We start from the raw sequence: 9,862 nt of genomic DNA, 5'->3' as shown, positions 1-9,862 counted from the left end.
ATTGGAGGTAGGTGAAACCTCAGGTTACTTTTTATTTGCATATTTCTGATTTCTAATAATGTTGAACATTTTTTATACACTTATTGTAATTTGAATTTTTTTATTTTGTCAAGTGTCTATTTAGTTCACTTGCCAATTTTTGATTGGGTGATTTGTTTCATGATGGCTAATGGAATATTACTGAAATATTCCATTGGCTAAAAACCTGGCAATGACTGGCTGCCCGATGTCACCCTTAGTATTCCTTTCCATGTGTCATATTCATTTATTCAAAAATTAATGTCTACAATTTATTTTTTACAATATTATTCAATTAGGTGACAATCAACATTAAAATGAAGATAAAAGTTATTAGATATCCTCTTTTCTTTTGATTTTGAAAGACTGTTAGATCTAATAACCATTTAATATTAAAGCAAGTAGCTATTTTATGAGTATAGATGTGGAACATTTTTGATTTATCAAGTGAAATATAGTTCTCTAATACACCATAGTATTTTCTACATAAGATATTGGTTTAAACATCCTTTATATTTAAAAAAAAAAGCTCTGCTACTTTAATGTTTCCTCTGGGAAATAGAATAGCAGATGAACATTATGTGAGAACAATGAATATTATACGAATTAAGATGAGGTTGTTCTTTTTATGGCCAATGAACTGAATATTATTGCCTACTATCTTACAATTACAAAAGTATTATACGCATAATGTGATTTCTTATAATGTACATGTTCCATTAACTGATTTAAGCCAATCATAGGCAGTTGTCTTCAACAATCACTTAGTCAATAGAGACTGGAGTCCCGTGTATACAACCTCAACCAAAAAAATTCTTGGAAATAAATTTATTAGCTTGGTCAGGTATGGTAGTACATGCTTGTAATCCCAGTACTTGGGAGGCTGAGACAGGAGGATTATAGGTTTGTGACTTAGTGAGACTATTTTTCAAACTAAAGAATTAAAAAATAGGGTTGGGGGCATAACTCAGAGGTAGACTGTTCCTGGATTCAATCACCAGTACTGAAATAAATAAATAATAAATAAATAAATACATAAATAATATGATCATCTCATTATAGAGTATAAAATGCAGTAATTCTTGTACTCATTCTGCAGATGAGTGACATAACCTACATCTCCATTCACATAATAAAACAGGTGTGAAATCAGAGCCTTCCTAATGTTCATTTATTTGTTCAATATCACTGCACGGTAGGATACACACGATCTGTGTTCATGCAGAAAACCTAGAAGCAGAGAGCACAAGTTAGTTTCAAAATTAGAAGCAGCCAGTGTTTGGCAAGCTCTAGATCTCATGCAGTATTCTGTAAACCTTTGTTATGATGAATAGAATAAAAGAAGAAGAAAGAGAGAGAGAGAGAGAGAGAGAGAGAGAGAGAGAGAGAGAGAGAGAAGGAAGGAAAGAAGGAACCTTATAAGATACTGAGGGTGAGCATTAAGGTTACAAAAGAAGAAGAAATTGATATTTTCATTGTTTTTCTCAACATCTTTACATCAAGCTAGAGTAAATAAAACCTGTTCGCATTAAAATTGCCAATTACTTCCACAAAAATGGACTTACACAGGCTACTATGTAAAGAAGCTTCCTGTTTTCTGGAATGGAATGTCAATAGGGAATTTTCCTGTGGTGCTGAGAGGGGATAAAACCTCACAAGTAAAAACATTAGGTATGCTCACATTCTCAGGAGGCTCAAGGAACTTCCACACCCATCTCCACAAAACCTGCTAAACTGGTAGAGCAGGCACAAGGCCACTTCCTTCAGCAAACCACACTCCTCCTGTCTTCCTGGGCAGAGCTAAGGAGAAAGGCCATTGGAGGCATTCTCAGGAGTGTAGTGTTCTTATTGAGAGTTTCCTTAGGGATACATGGAGGCCAAGCTATGTAAAGAGGGCATACCAGGAGAATCCTTCTAGCTAAGGGGGCTGCCAAAGAAAGTAATAGCAATATCCCATTCACCCATGGGAAATGTGCTTCTGCAACGGGCTTTCTAATCTGTGTACTTCGCCAAGTTGAGAACAGAAAATGAATTAGACACCACTGATAGTAACCAAGACTGGGCCATCTTCCTGGCAAGCAAATCAAGAAGGCTGCTGAGAAGGTGAGGATCTGTCATTACATGTGGCCACCATCTCGAAGATGAGAAGCAGTGACTTAAGAAGATGTCAGGTCAAAGCGAATCTTCTCTCTCAGGCACTTGTGAGCCATGAGAGAAGCAACGTTTGAGTACACAGAGAGGAACTAATTGTGTGACTCACACTAATGGCTTTTGCCCGTTTTCTGAAATCCCTTCTTCTACCAACAATGGACAAACCAAGACCACAGGAGAAGAGAAAACAATAAAAGAACATGACTCCTTCACAATGTAGGCCTCTCAAGCTGAAAGTGGAAAAAACACAAACACTAATTTATAACACACCAAAGTGTGCTGGACCCATGACAAGAATAGCATAGGACCTGTCTTGTATAATACCAATGGATGAGATTGTGTTTAAAGTTGGTGACTGTGGAAGTAAATGAGTCATGTTTAAATCTCACTAAATAAATTAAGAGTCTGCAAGAAATCTTTGGTTAGTTACTTAATATCATTGGGCCGCAGTTATTAATTTTAAAAGAGGTTTGCACTTCACCTGTGCACATTTATTCCATAGACATGTATTGACTACATATCATGTGGCTGATACTATTCTTATGCTGGAAGGTTAATTCTTAGGATCAGAAGGCAGTAGTTCTGTGCATTTCATAGCAGTATCAAAAGTTAGAGTTCTTAATCAAGTAAAAACCACTAAGCTTTAGAAAATCAAAGCAAAGTAAGGCATACCCATAATTTATTTCTCACACACCACATGCCAGAAACTGTATCACATAATTGGGAGAAAAAAAAAATTCATCTTCAAGGTTCGAATAATCTAGAGGTTAAAATATATACACATATAATTATATTTAAACCATAATAAACACAATGCTAGTGTTAAAGTTCCTTTCTTATATGTCACCAAAACGCAGTAAAAGAGGTCTCATTAAAATCAGATTTGTAGGTGGTAGAATTAAGTCATGTTGCTAAGAAAAATTATATGATTTTGAATAAAGGTCTCCTTGGCTCCAAAGTCCTTACTATTTTGAATACATCAATAATTATAACCTCGAGGCCAAAATAGTGTATCACAAATCAACTCTACAAACTCCAGTTGAGCTAAACCCTAAAAAAATAGCATGTTAAAAGATTTTGATTTTGTGTATTTCTAAAGAGTTCTTAAGGAAGCTATGTTTATTTGAAAAATAATTCCAATCATTTTGTGATGAAATGGTGAGCATCCATATATTTTATAGTGCACGTTTTCTTTGTTTAACTGCATTGAAGCTCCTCTGGACAGTCACTCCACCACCATTATTAATATATTATGATTAATTGAAGAATAATCCCAATTCCTTAGTTCCATGTGTATTATCAAAAATATTCATATTCCCCCCTTGGTAATAGTCATTTATCCCAGGGTAAGCCAATCCAAAATATTTATGGGATTTGTAAAAAAGTTATAATTCTTTTAGTTTTATCCCTACATGTGAGAATGAGTTAAGCCCAGTGCTCTGGTGGCCTTATTTTCTAAATTAAAGGAGATATGCCCAAGAATAAAGGTATTAGGCAGAAAAGAAGACATTTGGTGTGTATGTAAAACAAAGGCAATGGATGAATGAATGTCAGGCAGAGAATGTCAGGTATCTCTTCAATAAATAGAGATAAGATTTATGGCTCACATAATTCGGGACAATAAGACAAATTAAAAAATTTCACAGATAAGTTTACATACACATAATGCAAATTTGTACAGGTATCCAGACATGTTCATGCCTATGGTTGCAAACATTAAAATGAATGTACAATAAAAAAGCCCATTTAAATTACTTATGAATAGCAATTAAATTATAAAATTTTGTTAAAAATAATTTAAATGCATACTGATTTACAAAGGGATAAAATGGAATCTTCAAAACCTGGGCATTTTGAAGGCGAGATTATTTTATTTGTTTGTTTGTTTGTTTATTTATTTATTTATTTATTTATTTTGGTGGTACTGGGGTTCCTGGCAGCCCTTCTACCTCTGGGCTACACTCCCATACCTATTTTATATTTTATTTGGAAATAGGGTCTCTTAAGCAAGCAAGGCTGCCTTTGAACCTGCGCGATTCTCCTGTCTCCGCCTCCCAAGCACAGGGATTACAAGCGTGCGCCACCTCGCCCAGCTCATTTACTTTATTTATTTATTTATTTATTTATTTATTTACTTGCAGTACTGGGGGTGGAGCCCAGTGCCATTCTATATCTGAGATAAACTCCCAGACCTATCTTTATTCTTTATTTTGAAACAGGATCTCACTGAGTTGCAAAGGACCTCACTAGTCGTTGAGCCTGTCAGTGAACCGCGATCCTCCTGTCTCAGCCTCCCAAATGCTGGGATTACAAGTGTGCACCACCACACCCGACCTGTTGTTTTCATTGATTTTTTTATGTTTTAATTTTTTTGTTGGTGCATTATAATCATGCATTTTAATGAGGTAGAAGATGATAGAGGCATACATGCACACAATCACTCAGCCCTTTTCCAATTCTCACCCCATTGTCTCCCCCATCCCTCCTTAGTAATTGTTTTCTCTGCGCTTCAATATTCATTAATTGTAGAATATGCTCTTTAAGTTAGAATAAAGCAATAGCATATGCTCTTAATGCGTCCTAAAGACAGGGAGGCTCAACTATTAAAAATAATTTTTTAAAAAGTTTTCTAGTTAGAATTTTTATGTAATATTACAGAGGCAATTTATTTCTTTGCTTCAATATCATTTAGTATTTCAACTGTTTTGCCTTATTCATACAGTGAATCTAAGCCTACCAAACCCAGCCAACAGTACTTAGAATTCTATGCTAATTCAAATGAAATTCAATATGTACTTACCGAACACTGTACTAATCTTGTCCCTCTCCTCAAGGGACTCACAGTATAGTGGAGAACACAGATATGCAAAGTGTAATTAAAGGTCATATGAGAACTGTAGCAGTATGAGGATATGAAAAGTCTATAGCAGAGGAGTGATTCCTTCTACTTGAAAAGCAATAAAAAAAGTCAGGTGGACTTGTGTCAGGAACTAAAGTTTGGAGGATAAAAAGATATTTACCTGATAACTATCATACCTCAAGAACAATCTGCAACTTGCTCAGATTGACTAGAGATCCTGTTGAGAATCCTAATTTTAGATCATAATTCAAAACTGAAATTTAAGCTTACTGAGTAGAATATACTATCACACATTTACACTCTTTAAAATATAGCCTTCTGAGGTAAATGAGTCCAGGTGAAAGAATCCACTGTACTCCCAGAGTAGAAATTGGATACAATTTATAGGAAGGAGATAAAACTCCCCAAACTGAGCACATTATGGTATTCAATGACTTAGATGAAGGTACAGTTGACCTTATCTATTAATTATACTTTATCTATCCATCTATTATTTATGGAAGTCCCACCAATCTCCAGGTATAGCAATGCACACCATCATTTTCCTGGCCCATGGTACAATTTGGCCTCTTGGTATTAAGAGGTGATTCAGTCAGTGACTAGGTCATGAGGGAGATAAACTGATTTTTTTTATAAAGAAGCAATATTATTGTCTTATATTACTTGAGTAATCTTGTTTGCCCTTCCTTTCATTTGAGGATTCGTCAAGAAGGTGGCATCTATGAAGCAGATGATGTCGACAGAGTTCTTACCAGACATACTATCTGCCAGTGCTTAAACCTTGGACTTCCCAACCTCCAGGACTATGAGCAATAAATGTTTATTATTTATAAATTACCAAACCTAAGGTATATTTTATAGCTGAGGCAACTTGTCGATGCAAAAGGAGTTCATTTGATATATCACTCGGGCAAAATGCTCATACTTAGATATAATCACCAAAATGAGTCCAGTTTTCATGATTTGGCCCTACTTAGGCAGGAGGACATACTGAGTCACAGAATATGCAAGCAATTAAGACACTATTCTCAAAAGTAATGACCATAAAAACAAGAAAAACAGATTTATAAATAAAATTTATAAAAGGTTGTTAACGATATTGCCTTCACTTTGGATGAAATAAATATCACTCTCAATTCTTTTTCACAAGTAATGATGATGGGCAGTTAGTTGTATTGCTGTAGATTTTCTGTTGAGTCATCACAATATATATGTTCCATGGATACCACTTTTGGCTGTACTTTTATCAGTGGAACAGGTAAAGTAGAATAGGCATTACATTATCCTAAGAAGAAAGTTTCAGGGTCTCTAAGAATGATCCTCTTAGACTATTAAAACTGTTGGCTCTTCATATCTACAGGGTCCTCATCCATAAACTTAAACAAACCATAGATAAAAAATATTTTGAGAAAAAAACAACAACCTGTGACTGTACTAAACATGTACATATTTTTAAAATTATTATTCCCTAGGCAATATAAAATTTTACATAGTACTTGCTTTGTATTACATGTTAGTAATAGTCTAGAGATGGTTTTTAAAATGTGTATACATTATATACAAATACCACATCATTTTATATAAGGGATTTGAGCATTCAAAGATTTTGATATCTGTGCAAAAATCCTGGAACCAATATATTGCAGATAATGAAGGAAGACTATATTTGCTCTTTGAGTTTTTACTGGGCAATTGGAGGCAACGATTCCACAGCTTCTTACATGAACAGTTTGTTGTTACTGTTTTTGTTATAGTGCTCATGAGGCTGACACATTCATTGCATTCTCTGTAGAGTATTAAATGCTTCTGTAGAGGGACTGTCTCATCAGTTAACTGTCAAAATTTTGTAACAAAAAGATTTTAAGGATCCTGAAGATACAGTTGACTATGGAGACAACAGAACACTTTATTTTTTTAGCAGTAAGGATTTGTATTTTTAATTTTCCCTAAATTGGTCAACCTCTTCCAAATAATAGAATGTCCGATATAGAAGGCTGACTATACTAATGAACAATATATGATGTAAAAACTCTGGCCTGAAACCTTTTCAATAATCAACCAAAAGTAATAATGGTAGAAAAAAATGGCCAGCTTCTGGATTATTGTTCTCCCTTTCAAATCAGACCTAACCAAAGAAAGTGAGTTGTGCTTCCAAATCAACATCACGACCTATTATCGCTACTATCTATCCCACCACTAGCTTCTTCCTGCCAACATTCTAAAATCAAAGCATATCTGAAGCATTCCCCTTTCTCGGTAGGAAACTTTCCCAGTCCTCTGCCTGCTAGTGAGTCTCTGATGGTGACTTCATCTATATACAGTGGACTCTGTTCACACTTTAATGATCATAATTTATTTCCATATTAGTAATATCTTCATCTTATCAGGGAGAAGAAAATTCAACAAATAACACTTTTTACAGTTAGAACAATTAAATTAGACTAGTATGCAACCACTCACAATGCCTGCTTTTTCTTTCTGAAACAATATGACTGCCAGGAGGCATTATAAGTTTTGACGCCAATGTATTTATCAACTGCCTAGAGAAATCACTAAGTTCTAAACTAGGATGTACATTGAAAACTTCTTCACAAAATTTGGCTTCTTCCTTACAGGATTTACAGGATTTTATATTGTCATCCATATTTCCCACAGAATATTTAACTCTTTTTAAGTAACTTTAAAATATCACCATTTTAATAGTCACGGTTTCTTACTCAGTCTTTATATAATCACACATTACTGTGGATGCATTTTCTTATGCAACTTTTATGTGGCTGTCATTTGTTTCTAGCTAATATTCTGTTTTAAATTGCAAATTCCAAAGGCAAAAAGGGATTTCTTTAATTTTCACCCGCAACACACATACACACATACACACACACACACACACACACACACACACACACACTCAGCATTATGGAGAGTCAAGTAAGGCTGGTGAAAGAATGATGGGCTAAGAGAAAGAGTAAATTGATTACATTTGAAATTCTAGTTAATTTATTTGTAGATGTTCCTTAAGTTAAAACACCAAATTCTTTTTCTGGACTCTAAGATCTCTCTGGACCTGTGTTTCTCAAGGTGTGGTTCAGAGGCCAGAATCACCAATATTACCTAGTTACTTGTTAGAAAAGTAAATCCCCTCTAATATTAGAACATACAGAGTACTTAAGAAACTCATAGCTAAAAAAAAAAATAGCCTAATAAAAAATGGGCAAGTGAACTAAAAGTGAACTTCACAAAAGAAGAAATTCAAATGGCCAATAAAGGTAAAAAATGTTCAACATCATTAACAATAAGAGACATGTGAATCAAAACTATCCTGAGATTTCACCTAACATCAACTAGAATGGCAATCATTCAAAACAGAACAACAAAAAGAACAACAAATGGTGGTGAGGATGTGAAGTGGGAACTCTAATATATTGTTGGTGGGATGGCAGATTAGTGCAACCACTTTGGAAAACAGTGTGGACAATCCTCAGAAGAATGGGAACAAACTTACCATTTGATCTAGCAATACCACTTCCAGGTATCTACCAAAAATAATGGAAACCAGACAACCAAACTAATGCATGTGTATCTATGCTCATAGCTGCACAATTCACCATTGACAAACTATGGAACCAGCCAAAATGTCCGTTAATAGATAAATGGATTATAAAACTGTGGGATATGTACACAATGGTATTTTACTCAGCCATAAAGAAGAACAAAATCATGTCATTTATAGGGAAATGAATGGAACTGGAGAACATTATGCTGAGATTAATCAGTTACAAAAAAATAAGAACTCAGATGCTCTCCCTAATATGTGGAAGATATGGAGAAAATGTTTCATGGGAGTAACTCTAGATGAAGGAAAAACCATAAATGAGCAAATAAGGCGAACTAGCTGAAGGGGATGAGAGGGAGGGAAATTTCCTAAAGTACATGACTTATATTCATCAATATATCAAAGTCAATCAGTAAGCCAAACATGAGGCGGAGGGAGGGGGGAGGGAATAGGAAGGGAATTGGTGAAGGGCTAAATGAGTGATGTGTGCATGTGTGCCTCTACCATCTTGTACTCCATTAAGATGCCTGACTACACTGCACCAATTACAAAAATTTAAAAGAAAAAAAAAAGCAAATTCTTAGTCCTCTCCAGAAACACTAAATCAGAATCTCCTCTGGGGCTGGCAGGGCCCAAAAATTTGTATTAAAAATGGTCACAATGTAATTCCAATGCCTGCTAAAGTTTTGTAACCAATATTATTATAGATTCTTCCCATCCTCTCCAAGTGTGATTTATTAGACAGAAATTTTGGCACCATCTAGAAACTTATTAAAAAGTACAAAATCTCATGTCCATCCCAAACCTACAAATTTATAGATTTTAAATAAGAATCTACCTGGGTGATTTGTTTGCACACTATAGTTTGAAAAATATGGTCAATTGAATCTCATTCTGCAGAAACAATCAGAATTATGTCAAGAAAATCAACAATCCATTTTATTTATTTTTTATCCAGGAGGAAGCACTCAATGGCTTCTGAGAGCCAATGTACAAATATCTTATTGACCAGGTGTTCAGTGACCTCGGAGTGACAGCTTGAAATCAGTCATTATGGAAATCTTTACACCATAATTCAGTAATTACTACAAATCAGAGTCTCCTGCAGGCTGTTATATGCGTAGAGATGATAAGAGAGCTAATTTTAATAAATTTCACTTCAACTAAAGTGTGGTATCTTCAGGTAATAAGGAATTTAAGCTTATAAAGAAAAGTGTTATTCTATTTTTGAAACATTCAACTGGTTTATAGGGCAAAAATTTTAAGTAAGGTTTGAA

This window comes from Muscardinus avellanarius (assembly GCF_963383645.1).
Source record: "Muscardinus avellanarius genome assembly, chromosome: 2".
NCBI lineage: Eukaryota > Metazoa > Chordata > Mammalia > Rodentia > Gliridae > Muscardinus > Muscardinus avellanarius.
This window is presented reverse-complemented; position numbering follows the sequence as displayed.